We start from the raw sequence: 17705 nt of genomic DNA, 5'->3' as shown, positions 1-17705 counted from the left end.
TTTTTATTTTTTATTTTTATTTATATTTTAATTATTATTATATTTATTATATTTTTTGAATATCTTATTTATTTTTATTTTTTCTTTTTGTATAAGCATCTATTTGTTTTTTTTTTTTTGAATTCTGTAAATTTTATATTTTTTAATAAATTATCTGTACAACCCTGCCATGAATTGCAAGTAATTTTTATTATAATTGCGGATTGTGCTATTGAGTGATTGCATCACTTCATTGTGTTATTGAGCTATGCAAAAAACAGAAAAGAGGAATACAACTAATAAACACGACAATGATACAAACAAATGATTGCAAAATATGTTGTTGTTAAAAATATTAAATAAACATAAAAGATATTGGTGTTATTGGCAGTTGCAACTTCATTAGCGATTTCTGCGAATCTTTTTTAGTTGGGTTATTTTCAAAGACTTGTTTTGAAGCGTTATTGTTTGGGACTTGATGACGGGCTTTAAACGATGAATTGTAAAAATAATAATACAAATAATAAAAATTTTGAAAAAATACGGAGCTTTTGTAAGATTAATGAAAAAGAAAGAAAAATGATCAGTCAGCATTGATAATGATCGGTCAGTTTGTAGGGTAGCTATTTGCTATAGTCGTCCGAGCTAAAGAATTTGTGAGAAAACTGTAGCGCTACTATAAACAATAAACCGTGCTAAATGTAAGATATAATCTCAAATAAAAAAGTTTTCCATACAAGGACTCTATTTTGAACGTTCACTTTGTATGACAGCTATATTGTATAGCAGTCCAAAATCGGCGGTTCTGGCAAATCAGCAGCTTCTTAGGAAGAAAATGAAGTGCGCAAAGTTTCAGAGCAATATTTCAAAAACTGAGTCGTATATCGCTAAATCGGCGCAGCTGGTCACACTAATTATTTATATACAACACAGTATCCTCCACGTTTCTTTCTGTGTGTTAAGATTTTCGTGGTAAACTTCACATACCCTGTTTAGGTTATAAATAGCGAAAATTATATTTGTCCTTCCCTATACTCCTAGGTAAAATTTGAAATATCCACCTCTTTAAAGCTATATGGAAAATTCTGGGGAATAAACTAGTTTTTTCAAACCTTTCAATTACGTTTAAACTATTTTTAAATAAAAATTGGAACCAACCTCTCACTTTTGTGAGCTGCAATATGTAGGAAAATTTTTAAAGCCGCTGCGCTCATCACAAACACAGCCGCAAATTCTATCTTCACTGCACTTTTTTTTTCAATTTCTTCGTATACACTGTCTTTTTTTGCATATTTTTAACCGGCAAAGCGCACCAACACCCCATTCATTCAACTTTTTTTATCACTTTTACACACACACTTACACATATAAGCCAATTGGAAAGTTGCATAATCCGCTTAATAATAAACTCTATGTTAATCAGCATTCGTGTAGCTAATCAAGCGAACGCATTAATGAAACGTCCATACAGAGTTTACCAAAAAAAAAAGAAAACACTGCAACTACAAATCAACAATCAGTCAAGCAACTCAAGTTGAGCTCTCACCCCACATACAATCACGCGAATATATGCTTGTATAGGTAGCGCCTCAGCACACACCTCAGTCAAATCGAAATATTCCGAGACTTCAATGGCTGCCTTGGCCTGAGTTGTGTTGTAGTTGCAGTCACTTTTCAACGGCTTTCATTGCCGCAATTTAATTTATTTTACACGGTTTTATTGTTTTATATTTACTGGTTTGTTTCTGTATGTTTTTGTTGTAGTTGCTTTATTTGTGGTGGCGCTCATCCCGCCTGGAATGTTGGTGGCTGCGGATAATTAGCAATATTTTGTGCGCGTGTGTATGTGTATTAGTGCCTCTGGACTTTCTACTTTTAAGCCAATGCATTTAGTAATTAATGTTGCTACAACATGTTGCACGTAATGGACGAAATTCCATAGCAGTTGCAGTGTTTTTTATTTTATTTTTTTTTTAACAATTTGCTGCGATTAACAACTTCCTTGTAGCATTTTGGTGAATGTAAAAGGTTTTAATGAAATTCGGTAAGCGCAATACTTTAAGGGTTTATTTATGCGCCCAAATGAAAATTGCTTAAAAAATTTTATTGTTTGCGAAAGTTGCTAATTATACGCATATCAATTAATTGTGGTGTTTGGATTGATCAATTAGGATGCAAATTCACGTAATATTTTTAGGGAAGTGCAAACAATTTGAAAATAAAAATTATATTTTATTGAAAATCAATACTATAAAATAAAAAAGCACGTAAAAAATTTGAGTTGAGAATTGCCGTTTGTATTATCGATAAATAAGCGAATATCGTAAAAACATATCGCAAATTTTTAGATATTTATAATTTAAACAAAAATAATATTCAAAACTCAAAAAGTGATAAAAAATTTTTTTTTTTAAATGGAGATATGAATTTTCGTGCGTGTAATCGAAAAATGTATGAAAATATCGAATTTTTTTAAATTTTTAGTTATTCATATTTTAAAAATGAAAAATGGATGAAATAAAAATTTTGAAAAATTTTAAGTTAAGAATTATCGTTTGTGTTATCGATTAATGAATGAATGTATGCATATCGTAATTTTTTAGCTATTTATATTTTAAAATTTGATACTTAAAGCCTAAAGAAGGATGAAAGTTGAAACGAATTTAAAAATATGTTGAGTTGAGAATTACCGTTTATGTTATAAATAAATAAACGAACATATGTACATATAACTTAACTTATAAGTAATTATATTTTTTAAAAATGAACATTTGAAGGTTAAAGAAGAATGAAATAAAGAAACTTAAATAAAATTTTAATAAAAAATTAGCTCCAATATAATCGATTAAAGAATGAACACATGCATGTGTATCGATTTTTTTAGATATTTATATTTATTCAAAATTAATAATATTTAACAGTTAAAGAAGCTCGAAATATATTTTTTTTAATTTTAAAGTAAGTGTTATCGTTTGTGTAATCGATAAATAGATGAATATTCGTATATTGTAATTTTTTACAATTAAATTAGGAATATTTTAACTTTCGGAATTTGAGTTTGGATTGGAAATTTAAAAAAATTTATGAATATATTAAATTTACTAAAATATTTAATAAAATTATAAATTTTTATCAGAAAAAACCATGAAAAGAGTCGTATAGTAGACTCAAAAAAATACAATTAAGGAGCATTGTTGTGAAAGGATCAAAAATTAATATTTCAAAAGGTTCAAGAAATATTGTGATTATGATTGATAAAATTCAACCTAGTTTCAAACAAAACTACGAAAATATCAAAAATAATACAGTTTTAAAAATAACTGCTACATATTGTTTTGTGTTTATGAAGAAAAAACTATATTCAGATTTCAAAATAAAAATCGCATAAAAATACAGCTAATTTGTTTGTATTATAAAAGCGATTAATAACAAGCTTTTATGAATATTTAATATTTAATGTATATACATTAATTACAAAAATTACGAATGGCTTAAAAGACTCACACGCCATGAAAAATATGAATTTTCACACTTACTATTATACTAATGTTTACTAAAACATTAACAGCAGTAGCAATTGCAGTGTTAATAAACTTCTTTTTTCATAAAATAAAAATTCAAATATATGATAACTGTACCAATGACCTAAAAATGTAGCCACATGACTGGCGAAGCACATTTTCTCACAGCAGTCGTCTAGCCGTTGCCATAAATATACTTGACCAAAATAATTTCGAAATGAGAAGCAAAAACTTCAGAAATAAAAACAAATATTGTTGGCCATTGAAAAGCGGAAAGCGGCCAAATAAATAACTGTTAATAAATTAGAAGCCAAAAAGCTAAGCAACTCTGAGGTCACAATTTCAAATTTCGTTTTCATTTTACACACGATTCTCGCAAGCCGGCTTTGTTTAATGAATATTTTTCAAAACAGATTAGCTATGCATTGCTTTTGATTGTGTCTAACAGTATGATAGAGCATATTTTTCATAGCATTTATTTATTTACATATATAAAAAGTATGTATTTATACTTTTTTTACACAAAAGCCATTTCCCATTCACTGCATAAAGTAATTACTTCCATAGCTGAATCGAAATAGCACAAAAGCTTAAAAGTGAAAATAAAACTTGCTGGCGATAAAAGCAACAACAAAAAGTACATAGCAAAAATCTTACATAAAAAAGTTGGAACTGCTTGGCGCAGCAGCGTGAGTATAATGGCGAAACCGGAACCACATGACAGTCACCCCAACCTTTTACTCGTTGTCAAAAGTTAAAAGTATGCGGCTTAAGCTCAGCTCAAATGCGACGGCGTTGTGGCGAACGTACGCAGCGTTGAATGAAACCTTGCGTTTCGTGCTTTTGCTTATTTTGTTGTGACCGATCGCAGATAACATTTCATAGCTAATGCTTAGAACACGCCCTGGAGGATTACAGAAAATCTGTTATTACTATAGTGTTAGCATATTATTAGAGTTGTCTACGGGTGTGAGTGAAAAAAAACTAAATCAGTCATTTATTCTGCACTAGAAGGAACTATTTCGGCTAAGAAGGCGCATATTTTTAGTATGTGAGCCAATATATATATATATATATAATATTGCAACCCTATTATGTAAGACAACTGGTGTGTAGTTGCCGGTCTACTAGCCATACTACTACTATATCAGTATTTTATTTCCGTATGACTACTGAGCTGATATTCGTGCATTTTGTTTTTTAATTTTTAAGATAACTCCAGTTTAGAAACAAAATAATTGCAGTGTAATTGAAGAATAAAGAAATCAAAATATTAGTGTGTCTGGTTTAGGAGGCCATACTGGTGATTTAAAAATTTTGACAGGGCTGTAACATATGTAAATGTTATATAAGAATACTATATATAATACAAAAAATAATTATAACTTAAAAGTGAAAGAGATGACTTCTATAGAATTATACAATAATAATTTATATGAAATTAAAATCTAAACCAAATTTAAAAAAAAAAAACTACTTTTTGTTAGAAATGCACTTGTGAAGGCCATTATAGCTTCAATGCAACCGAAGTTTAGGCTTTTCTGGTTTTATGACTTCAATTATTAGTAATAAAGCCTACATATGCTTAAGGATGATCGGGTATCTAAGAAATCTGGTGTTCTAACTGTCTGCACTATAAACTTATTTAAACCGTTATTAAAAGTAATTTCAAAGTAGAAACATTTAAAATATTTTACTTTTCATCCACTGAGATACTATTTTTGATACTATACGTATTATATTATTTATTTTCGTTCTTGTAAATGGAGTAGCATATATTTTTCACACCACTATACGAACGCTCCCATGTTAGTTGGTAATTCATAATGAACTTTTACACGATACTCAAGTTGTTTTCTTTGCTCTTGAAGCATTTTCGATTCTTAGGATTATAGATGTTAATAGATATATACAAATCGTAGATACATACATAGTTATGTACATGTGTGTAGAGGAAATCTTAATCCATTTAGCGTTTTTAATAAGTACAAATAAATCCATAATGAAATTTTCGCTAACGCCGTTATGGTCGCTGGACTTTTATCTCCACTAAGTACAAGAAGTGGAAGAAAAAATTTGTGTACTACAATAAGCAGCTAAAGCAAAGACTTGTAGAGCTTTAGAAAAATATAGAGAAATTATTGGACTTGTTTGCTTGACATACTGGCGCAGGAAGAAGCATAAGAAAAGATAAGGTTGAATAGCTACAATGTGAAAACAAGCATATGCCTCACATATACATACATCTTAATATACTATTGTATGTATAACACCAACTAGTAGAAATAATGGTGATTATTATAAATGGCAAATGTACGAGTATGATAATGGTGAGCGAATAACTTTCATATTTTACACACACACACACACACACACACATCCATTGATACTGGCAGTTTAATTGTGTCAAAGCAAATACCAAATGAAATTAGTTCATATGCTGCTATTGCCTACCGCCACATTGCGGATATGAGTGCTGCCCCAGCCACTGCCAGCGGCGATAAGCTGACGCAATGATGTTTCAATGTCGCGTTCTATTGGCGTCGCTTATTACATGTACCATGTCGATGAGTGCCAATCGGCGTTGTTAAGCTTAAGCAACAACTTTCAGGCATTCACTTCTATTTAGCGTTCAAGTCGCCCACGCGTTTTAAGCGTACATATGCTCATGTGCGCCGTGAGCGCTTGTGGGTGGACGCGTGAAAGGCGAGATAAGCGTGCAGCAACCGGCGTTACAATTCAACTATACACACACACACATACAGTTATATATGTTTTGCTATTTATATAAATACCACACACTTACACGTGCGCACATACAACGCTTGCAACAGCAACAGCGTGCGCGTCATAGCGCCAGCAATCAACTGACAATTTTGAGAGTATCTTCGCTGCCATACTCATTTTCTGCACCTATGTAGTTGTCTTTTCCTTCGTGCAGCGCGTAGGCGTAGGCGTTTGAGGGTGACTAGCGCCGCAATCCGCAGCAAACTCATCATCACTCGCTTTAGCTTATCAGCTTTCAATGGCGCACACATCCTTTAGCCCACTTGAGCGCCTTCTCGGCTGTTTAACGCCTTAAATGCGTTGGTGTTTGGCTTTGCGCTGCTTTCGTGCGTCAAAGGCGTTGTGGGAGTGATAACGCAAAGCACGGCGTGCATCTATTGTACAGCATATATATGTCTGTGTGTGTGCTGACGGTATTTCGCAACCGGCTTTTACACACAGCGGCAGTAGCTGTCGTCATATGGTTCGCATGGGTTTGATAATAAATTATGATAATGTAAATGGTTGGCGACTGGACCCAGCTGGTTGTGCATTTGAAAAGTGCGTGTGTGTGTGCGTGAATACCGGCAAATTACGGCTACGTAAGTCTAGTTCCGTTCTCGTTTGTTATTTGTTTGTTGTGTTTTTTTTGTTTGCTCTTTTGTAATGCTTATGTAATATTTTTTTGCATATTTACGTAAACAAGTTTAGCTATGGAACAAAAACAAAAGCAGCAAGAAAGAATTATAATTAATACAGTATCAACAGCATGACTCGAACGGCGCGCGTCCACGTGCCGGATTTCTTGCAGATAACTTGTAATTTTTTTTTTATTTATTATTGCCGAGTACTGGAGTTTGCGCATTTCTTAGAATTCATTCAGTTGCTAGCAGATAAAAAGGTGCGGCTTTTATTGTTGCTATTATTATTTTAAGAGATAAAGTTAGATTAAAATTCAAATCGAAATTAGAGCGATAATAAATATCAAACTAAATTTAATTAAAAATCATTTCAACTAACTGAAATATTTTTTTCATAATAATTTTACTTTTTTTTATTCATGACAGCCGTTGTTTTATATAAAAAAAGGTCTTTAATTTTTAGAAAAAAATCTTTTCAGCTTTTATATGAAATGTTAGGTTAGATTTCGTTAGTTCATACTTAATCGATGAAGTCGGAAAAATTTTAACAATTGTGAGGTTAGGTTTAGCTGACCATTCGTCCGGACTTCGAGTTAAGCATCCAGGCCATCCCGGGATTAAAGACTAAAAAAACAAAAATTTAATAAGATTGTGTTGCTCTCTCAACTATTATAGGTATATCGCAATTTTCAGCGAATTATAATATGAAAAAATTTTATGACTAAAAATCCGTCACCTAAGGTTAGGTACATTAGATCAAATGGTTAGGTTATGTTGACTCTTGTCAAAAAAAATTATATGTAGAAGCAATAACAATATTAGCGAGTTGAATTCTTGCAAGACAGTATGCGGTCTGGCCCCCATCTTCAGTGCTATCAGATTTTGTTTAGCATATTTTAGTTAATTTTTACTATTATGAATGGTTCAAATGACATATGAAAATGCAAATTTCTTTTTTTCTTGTAACTTTTTTCAAATTTAAGACTCAATCAATTACAGTAATTTATGGAAAACAAAAATTAAGGTTAAAGTCAAAATGATTTAAAGCTAAAAATGAATTTCTCCACTAAGAAAGAATTGTAGGACTTATGCGCATGCGTCAGACGACATGTACCACAAGTATGGCCCCTTTTTTTGAGCATCTGGTACCCTTTTTGGCTATGTGAATTATAGCTATAAAAGGTATTATAGCTTCAGTGCAGCCAAAGTTAACGTTTTATTTTAAAAAATTTCGATTTCGATTTTTATTTTATTTTAATATAATTTTCTACCTAATTACCTTTCCTAAACCATATTGTAAAAGCATTTACGAAATCACCTACCCGCTACTTTCGTCATCAGTCACCCATTCAACCGCAACCAATCATAATAGGGATCAAACCGCAACGAAACCTGATATAATTAGAGGTTTCAATGGATGAACACACACAGACAATTATGTACATGCTGATACGCAAACTTGTATTTGTAGCTGCATTATCCATCAATTCATAAATCGTCAAATCAACATTTGAACCTCCCAACAGCTATGCGAGCGTATAGATTTGAGATTTGGCAATTGACTACGGTTTTGTTTAATTGACGTTTTTCGGTTTAGTTTGATCGTTGGCGGCTCATTAGCCAACTTCTTTACGCCCAACACGTTTTCGATGCTTGCTCTTTTTTATTTTTTTCTAATTTTTCGACAACCACAAATTTCTATAATTTCGTTTTATTTCTGGTAAAAATGTTTTTACGATTCGCCATGGTTGTGCTTGCAATGCTGAGTGTGCATTGATGATGTTTGGGTTTCTTTTTTGACTTTTGTATGTGTCATGTGTTGGCTGTAATGCGTAGTAGTGTGTGTGTCTGAATGTGTCTACTCTTGCAGAGTCAGCACAATTAATGAACAGTTAAAATGAGTTGCAGGCGCTACGCATGCGCACTTCAACCAAATACAAGTACACACACACATACTTGAGTTCACGCATACATACAAGAAAAAGTTCATATGTATGCTTGGCATACTTGACTGTGATCAATGTAGCTTGATGTTGCTTCAACGCAACCAACGGTATTTGCTGAATACACTGCGGCAGTTGATCGGAAGCGCTGCCACAGCGTTAAACACTTTTAATAATAATGCACGCCAGCAGCTATGAACGATTTTATTTCATTTATTTTGTTTTATGCACTTGCTTTTATTTTATTTTATTTTTTGTCGTGCCTTTTGCTCTACTATGTCTGCTTATGTGATCTACATTTTGATGAATTTGTATACATATATTAGAAGCTTACGTGTTGCCCTGTAGGAAATATTCGATAGCAATTTCATTTGCTAAATTTTCTTTTATCAAATAGTGGCCTTGTGAGCCATTTTAGATTTTTTTCTTACCGAATATATATTTTTACTATTTAAACAATAAAACTTAAAGGTTTGTGAGACATATTCGGCAAGAAAAAAATCTAAAATTATTGATATTTTTTCTCGAATAGCAATCAAGTCGTTAAAAACGATCAGGCGTCACTTTTGTATTAACAAAGTTTTATGTAAGAGCATCTAAGACATGGAATACAATCAAAAACCTAGTAGTTTTTATTTCATAAACTTGTAGAGAATTTGAACACTGAGAGCCAGGCGAGCGAAGTATTAATTTCTAGGCAAAATTTAATGCTCAAAATTTAAAAAAATGCAGTTCTTAAACACATTATCGTTTATTTAAGATTTGTAGTTTTCTTTTAATAAAGCTGTGGAGATCTACAGCATTGAAAGTTTTTTGAATGTAATATATCTTATTTGGCGTTATTTGATTCAGAAAAAATTAAATTACCTACATACCTATTACCTACATTTCTAAATATATTTACCGTTATCCGAGCTTTCAACTCTTAACATATTTTTTTAAAGCTTAAAGCTCCTCACCGGGTGCTCCAAAACAATGCATGGCTGAGTTTTTATATCACGCTGAGTTCACATTATATATTAGGTGTTGCTGCCGCACTTTTCGATCAAATTAAAAAGTATTTAAAAATAATGTTAAATGGAAAATGCGGTTATATGTATGTATGTACAGCGAGTCGGTGGCAGCGGCGACTGTCTGCTGGTGGGTGATGGTTTATGTCTGCGGGGCATCAACCAATACACACATAAATAATCAACACAAGCGTAAAGAAATAGCTAAATATATATGTATGTGTGTAAGTGTTGGCGATAAATGCGAGCAAAAGCTGATTTTGAAGCACCTCTTGAATTTAACGTATGTACAATTTTGGTCTTATTTTTAATATAAAAGCGGCACAGCAACAACAACAACTACTAGTTGCTGGCGGCTTCGTGATAAAGGCAAACGCTGCGCATGGTGTTGCTTATGAAGTTGATGGATGTTGGCGCTGATGTTAATGGTAATGTTGGTAATATTGGCCAACACGTTGACGATAATGTTGCACGTAATGATCAGCAGGCATAAAGTCAAGCGTCAGACGAGTGATGGGCCATGGCGAGTGATTGTAGCGCACAGCAGCGCTATATACTTTGCGCTGCTTTTACTGCTGGCTGCTGTTGCTGCTGCTGCCACTGTCGCGCCGACAACTTAGCAACTTTCTCATTCAAGTCAGTTCATTTCATTTGTTTGTTTTAGCTTTTATATAAACACACATACATAGATACATTGGAGCGCTTATTGTAGCATTCATATATTACTACTTGTATATATGTATAAACATATATGTGCGTGTGTGTATGAAACTGCTGCAAGCACGTTGTGCGCGTATAAATAACTCGGTTGGCTGGCTGACTGGTAAAACCGTATACTCACTACACAACAAGAAAAGCAAAAACAACAACAACAACAACAAAATTAAAACAACAACATTCTGAATGGTAATCAAAGCGGCAACAGGCAAAAAATATATAATAAAGTTACAAACTGTGAATTGTGGGAGCACCTTTCACTTTAATCGTGTATTTTTTATGCAAGTATGTGGATATATGGTGTGCGCATTTATGTATGTATGTCATCATGACTCAAGCTAAACACGCAGCTTATTAGTATGAATGAAAGGATATGCCTGCTTACAAAATGCAACGGAAATAGCTATTTTGCAGCGTTCAAATAGTGGGTGTCTCGCATGGCATCATGCTAATTAACTGTAATTTATATGAACAAAAAAAAAAAAGCCGGCTACACCGAAGCTATAGTACCCTTCACATGTGCATTTCTTATAGCATAAATGGGTATAAAAAGTTCTTTACATTGATTTTGATCGGTCAGTTTGTATGGCAGCTATATCTTTTAAAGCTTCGATATCGATATCTCTAAAACTTAGCGACTAATTCACGTGTATATTATATATACATAGATATATATAAATTTATATATATTTTTACAGAGCAAATATGTCGCTGCTGAATTTTTATTTTTATCTTAAAATATCATGTTTAAATTCAGCGCACACACAGTATATCTTCAGTTAACCTCAGTTAGTTAGGAAACAATAAGCGTATTTGAAAGAAAGTCGCACTTGCTACAAATTGTAAAATCAATGATTTTATCGCGTTATAATTCATTTTAATGTCAATCATTACTGCGCTTTGGCTTTTCAAAAAAAGTGGCGCTTTTATTACAATTGTGACTTTAAGTTTCATTTTTATTGTAATTGTAAGCTGTGATATTTTCTTTTTTGCTGCTGCTTATTATTGAATCAAATAAGCGGCACATGACAAACATTTTGTGGAGATATGTATAATAAATTTTTTAAACAAAATAACAAAATACAAAAAACAAAAATTTTAATAAAAAAAAAAATATACAAAAAACACAAAAAAATTTACAAAAAAAAACGAAAAATAAATTTAAAAATTAATACCAAAAACAACAACCACAAAAAATCACGCGTTTACAATCAGTGCTGTCGTTGCTTTGAAAATATTTTTTTGCGTAGATAATAATAGTAATAAAAGCGGCCCGTAGCGTTTTTTAAACTACATTACTCTTGATTTTTAGCTACAGTTGTATAAGAAAAAACCACTCACTTTTGCGATTTCAATTTTTTATTGTATTTTGCTACGCTTATAATTTAAGCATATTTTATTTTCTTATGTTTTCCGATTTCATTTTATTTTACTTACAACTTTTGCTTTTTAACGCTTATTGTTGTGTTACTTTTGAAAAGATTTCGACTTGAGAGTGACATATTTGGGTTACTTACCAAAAAATCCAGCAATTCACCTTCTCTATTCAGCGATTGCTAGTTGTTGCTGTGCGTTATGCTTTGTAGGCGCTGAATAATTGTTATTTATCGCTAATAGACAATCGCTTATGCAAGCATTATGTGGTTTTAGATACATTTTGGGGGCTGAAAAAATAAACCAACAAAATGTTAAATGAATTTCTGAGAAACGTCTTAAAATTGCGGCAATGATTCACAAAAAGTATTATCACAGTAATGCGCGTATTTTATATAAATATTTATTTTAGCAAATTTTAATGAAGAAATTACTTTTGAATACGAGCATAGGTTTTTACTTTTATAGTTATATATATATATATTTTTTTTAATATTCATGCTTCAAATTAAAATTTTCGCAAAGTTTTGAATTTTGTGCCTAGTAGATGCAAAATATTTTTAATTAATACGCACTTAAAACATTTTTTAAACCAATTTTAAACAAATCTTTATGGATAAATAATTTTGTTATTCTCTTATAATTTGTTTAAGTTTTATAAAAATATTTAAAATATTATATAATGAAATTTTTGTATATTTCAATATATTATAGTTTGAAATTTAGCGCCTAAAAGATGCTAAAAAATATAATAAGTTGTCCTGTAAGAATCATAGTATATCGGTGTATCATATGTATCATCAGCATAATGTTGGCCGCTTGCTTTTCAACCGATAACCGACTGCTTTTTTGTCATACAAGCCACTAATAAGTCGATTGACAGATTTCGCACAAAAGTATACCATACCATTCACACTAGTTCATAGCTAATCAATACTATTTATTTTAATTCACATTCACAGTTGCTATTTTTATTTGAATTTAGTTCGGGTTTTCCAAGCTTTTATTGAAAAAATACTGATCAGCAAGCTTCTCTATGCACCAACATTTTCTCTACTAAAACAAGTGCAAATCTAATGTTTTTCTGACTAATTCATTTTTAGGCAAAACATTCCAGCTGTAAAGTATTATTTTTCTACTTTGCTGCTCCGCTACCGTTATTTTATATACATATATACAACCATAACCACATATAGCATTATCCTAAACTTAAACGTGTTTTCCTTCAAAATATCGGTGCTTAAAGATTTAACGATAACAAATTGTTGGGTTATTATTCAAAATTATAACCCACTGATTGCAAATAAGGCATGTTTTAACTCTTTCTTATACATTATATGAATTATAAGGTTGCTATAATGTCGCGACATATTTCTTTTTGTATTTAATAATAATGCAGTTCACGCTGTTGCTAACCCAATATAATGAAAATACCCGACCATAAAACGTGTTTCTATGCATCACCAGTTTATGTAAATTATTTTAGGCCTTTTCGAAAAGCCACACTCTATGCATTGACGTCACAGAGCGTACGATTAATGCAAGAAAACAAGTTTCAAAATAAATATTCATTTACATATGTATTATAATAATTACTAGCTGCCGTCATGAAAATTTTGCATATGCCAGCCTCTATCTATTTTATGATTTAATATAAAAAAAAAAATTAATTAATTTTAAACACTTTCTACAAAAGATGCATGTGTTCCATTTTATGGTTAAATGCAAATAAAACTTTTGTTGTCTTTCAGCAAGTAATTTGCATAATGGTAACATTAGTTTAGTGTTAGTTGGCCTAGGTGTCGATACTTATATGTATATTGTCGTACAATATTATGGGAGAAAACCTTAAGGTCACATGTCGAAGAGACTAATTTAGCGTAATAAATGGTTTGCTTAAGTTAGGCTGTGGGTTATAGGCAGCGATAATACATATCCAGCAGTGTTGATACAAATACTAGTCAGTGCTGAGAAAAGGAAATATAAAGGACAAAAATTTTGTTACCTAAAACAGCTCCATTATGTAATCGTTTTGCATTAATATAAATATTTATCAGGGCTGTTGTAAATACTATTCAGTACTGAGAAGAGTTTATAAACAATTTGCAAACACATCAGAGCAATTATATAATATAATATGTACTTACCATTAGTGCTGTTGCAAATACTAGTCAGTAATGATGCAAACATTTAGCATTCAGTTAATGTGTATCACAGATCTTTATGTTGAAATTGCACAGTTTAGAAAATTGACAGTCAAAAATAGTTGTTATCAATAGCTTTTAGCCGAAAAGTAAACTCTACTAGTACTACTTCGCTTAAAAAAACGTTACCAATCCAGAAAAATTCTATTTACTCACCTTTTTTCGACGTTTTACTCCACAAATAGTATGGTTAAAGCGACTAACGTAACATTCTACACATGTATAAATATTTAAACCCTAATAATTACGTCAATTTGAATACCAGTAAGTTAGTTATTTGTATGTCTAGTACATGTACCAACGGTACTAAACACAGACACACACACACTGACACAAACAAAATTAAGACACAAACACGCACACTTTAGCAAATATGCATACAATTTTATGTAAATAAGTTAAGCACATTCCAGCAACCTGCCAAGCAACTAAGCATTCAAGCAGAAAGCGTCAAAAATTATTTGTGTCAAAAGAAGTAGAAAAGACAAGAAACGGCTTAACGGTGGGAAAAGCCAAGAAAGTCATCTAAAAAAGGAGCGACAAAAGTGGCTATGAGAAATGGTTGAGGTAAGCTGTGGTTAAGTTGAGGAATGAGATTGTATTGTTGTAACATATTGTGAAATGTTGGGTGCTTTGCAGGCTGTGAGCAGGCAAAGATGAGGTTAGGTGAGGTGTTAGGGTGAGCGCTCGTAATACATATTGCTGGAGCAGTTATAAAATTGTGCAGTAAAGCGTTAATAAAAATAAAAATTACAAAACAAATATGAGGAAGTTGTCTGTGGTTTTTATACCACTTTTTAATACAATAAAATTACTGTAAATACAACTGCTAATCAATAGTACAATACAAGTAATGATAATATTAATTGCGAGACGGCAGAAGCACTTAAAAGTTTGCCATGCTTGATTTTGATTGGCCAGTTTGTATGGCAGCTATATGCTATGGGTAACCGATCTAAATAATTTATTTGGAGATTATAGCTCTATCTTAGATAATACGCTATGCTAAATTTCACGCAAATATCTCTTCAAATGCAAAAGTTTTCCATACAAGAACTTTATTTTGATTGGTCAGTTTGTATGGCAGCTATATGCTATGGTTATCCGATCTAAACAATTTGTTCGGAAATTATAGCTCTATCGCAGATAATACGCTATGCTAAATTTCACTTTGAGAGATATTTGTTCAAATGGAAAAGTTTTCCATAGAAGAACTTCACTTTGATCGTTAAGTTTGTATGGCAACTATATCCTATAGTGGTCCGATATCGACGATTCTGACAAAGTAGTTATTTCTTGAGGAAAAAACGATGTTTGCTTATGCGTGTTACAAACTTCGTGGCAACCTTAATATACTCTCTCCCCTGTTTCCTAAACACCGATGTTTCGACTCTAAACTAACCTAACCTCTTAAGTTTTCAATATAAAAAGATAATATAGACAATTTTTGTCCTTCCCAACCCAATTGGGCGCTGAAAGAAATTTAACAAATAACCTAACAAATAAAACTGCATAAATCGCACTGTAATGAGTTGTCATTAATGTCAACCAAAACACTGGAAATACACAAATATGCACAATACCTACAGATGAGCATAACAAATTTTCTAGTAAGCCGATCGATTAGAGGAACCTGATCAGACCCGAACCGATTGCGTTTTCATATGCCAAGTATAGCGGCTAGTATGTTTTTGTTGTTATTGTATTTGGGATGCGCTCATCATTAACGTACATACAAATAAATAATAAACACGAAAATGGCAAAAAGGTTATTCACCTGTTACACACGCCGTAATGCGGCGGCACGAGCAAGCAAGCAAAAACAACATTAAGCTCATATGCTCTTTATGGTTGTGAGATAAATATGAGCAGCGGCTTTTACCATAAATCGTCGCGTCGACCACCACCAGTACCGAGCAGCATTCGCAGTTGCGTTGCGCCCGGGAAATGTAGGAATGCTTCGATGATTGGACGGACGGCGAGATAAATGTACAAATAAATGAACGGTCAGTTGTGTTTAACAACAAACTTGAAATCACGATCCCTCATGCGAACAAAGAGGAAGCAGGCAGCGAGAAAGAGCACATATACAAACAAACATAAAGATGCTAAGCTGTACAAATGTATACACAATTTTTTGTTGGTGATCTTTACCTTGTACATAGAATATTGAAGATCATTTCGTAAGAGCGTTGTATTAAGCAAACGGCTCAGGTGGCTCAACGAGCACCGAAAGTGCAGCACCTGCAACAGTGTGCTGTAGAAAAAGCAAACACAACACAAACAATATCAATAATAAACAAGAAAGAACGCTAACTTCGGCTGCACCAAAGCTATAATACCCTTCACATTATTAATTATTATTATTCGGAGATTTCACCGTTGCCTTGGACAACAATCCATGTCGAATTTGATGAAGACATCTCTTAACATTAAAAGTTTTTCCATACAAGCATGTGATGCCGATCGTTCAGTTTGTATGTTAACTATATGCTATAGTGGTCCGATATTGGCCGTTCCAACAAATTAACAGCTTCTTGGTGAGAAAAGGACAGGTGCCAAGTTTCAGATCGATACCTCAAAGACAGACGGACATGGCTTAATCGACTCAGCTCGTCATGCTGATTATTTATATATAATATTTTTATATACTTTATAGGGTTTCCGACGTTTCCTCCTGGGTGTTACAAACTTCGTGGAAAACTTAATATACCCTGTTCAGGGTATAAAAACATTAAACGTGAAAAGACTATAAGACGGCAGTAGCCAGTCACACTTTGGTGGCATATCATGGCCGGTAAGCCGGCTACCTGGAAGCCAGTTTACCTTTCAACTTTTGTTGGTCAAACTGTTTAGCCATTCACTTGATACATATTTATGTATAATAAGATGAAAACGAAGACGCCAAAAATAGATTTTCAAATACTAAAAAACAAGAAATAATTTAGACTGTCGAATTAGCTAATCGCCAAATTATTCATAATTATTGCTACCAGTATGTGAGATATACCGTATAATGAAAGTTCGTTTGAACGCATACATATGCCCAAAATTATTTCGAATCGAAAATGAGTGTGCCTTCAATGTATCAAAAATAAATAAAAAATAAAAAATTCAACAAATTTCTTTGATGAAGTGTTCATATTATGGCGGTCCATTCTTCTGCCGGAACTCACAGCCTAAGTTGCGTGAGTCACGCATTTACCATTTATCAGGTGTATAGCGAAAAAATAATAATCCATCCATCTGTGATTAAAAAAAAATCAATTTTTTGCTTGAATATATACATACCTATGTATCGAATGTACATTTATTTGATAAAATGCTTTGGTTTTTGAATTTGAAATAATTTTAACCAGAAAAATCTTCACCACCGCCAGGCACCTTGTTTTGGAGGTCCTTCTGAAGATCCGCTATGCATTTAAGTGAATCCAAAATTTTTACAATGACTCACCGATTATCAAAGTACATTTAATATATATCTATTTATTTATCAAATAAAATGGCTCTTTAAAAAAATAAACCGAAAAAAACGCGTTTTTACTGACTT

General features: G+C 32.3%; 1 protein-coding gene and 1 long non-coding RNA gene across 6 annotated transcripts in view; one reads left to right on the top strand and one right to left on the bottom strand.

The window, feature by feature from the left end:
* The window catches only part of LOC118680581 (uncharacterized), a 98618-nt gene that overhangs the window by 57544 nt on the left and 23369 nt on the right, over positions 1-17705 (bottom strand). Inside the window, exon 2 of the long non-coding RNA XR_011397071.1 lies at positions 12095-12241. This is a non-coding gene — a long non-coding RNA (uncharacterized lncRNA). The remainder of the gene's footprint in view (positions 1-12094; positions 12242-17705) is intronic.
* Positions 1-17705, top strand: part of CrebA (Cyclic-AMP response element binding protein A) — a 79381-nt gene that overhangs the window by 44175 nt on the left and 17501 nt on the right. The window lies entirely within an intron of this gene.

The sequence above is a fragment of the Bactrocera oleae genome, chromosome 6 (genome assembly GCF_042242935.1).
Source record: "Bactrocera oleae isolate idBacOlea1 chromosome 6, idBacOlea1, whole genome shotgun sequence".
NCBI lineage: Eukaryota > Metazoa > Arthropoda > Insecta > Diptera > Tephritidae > Bactrocera > Bactrocera oleae.
This window is presented reverse-complemented; position numbering and strand designations above follow the sequence as displayed.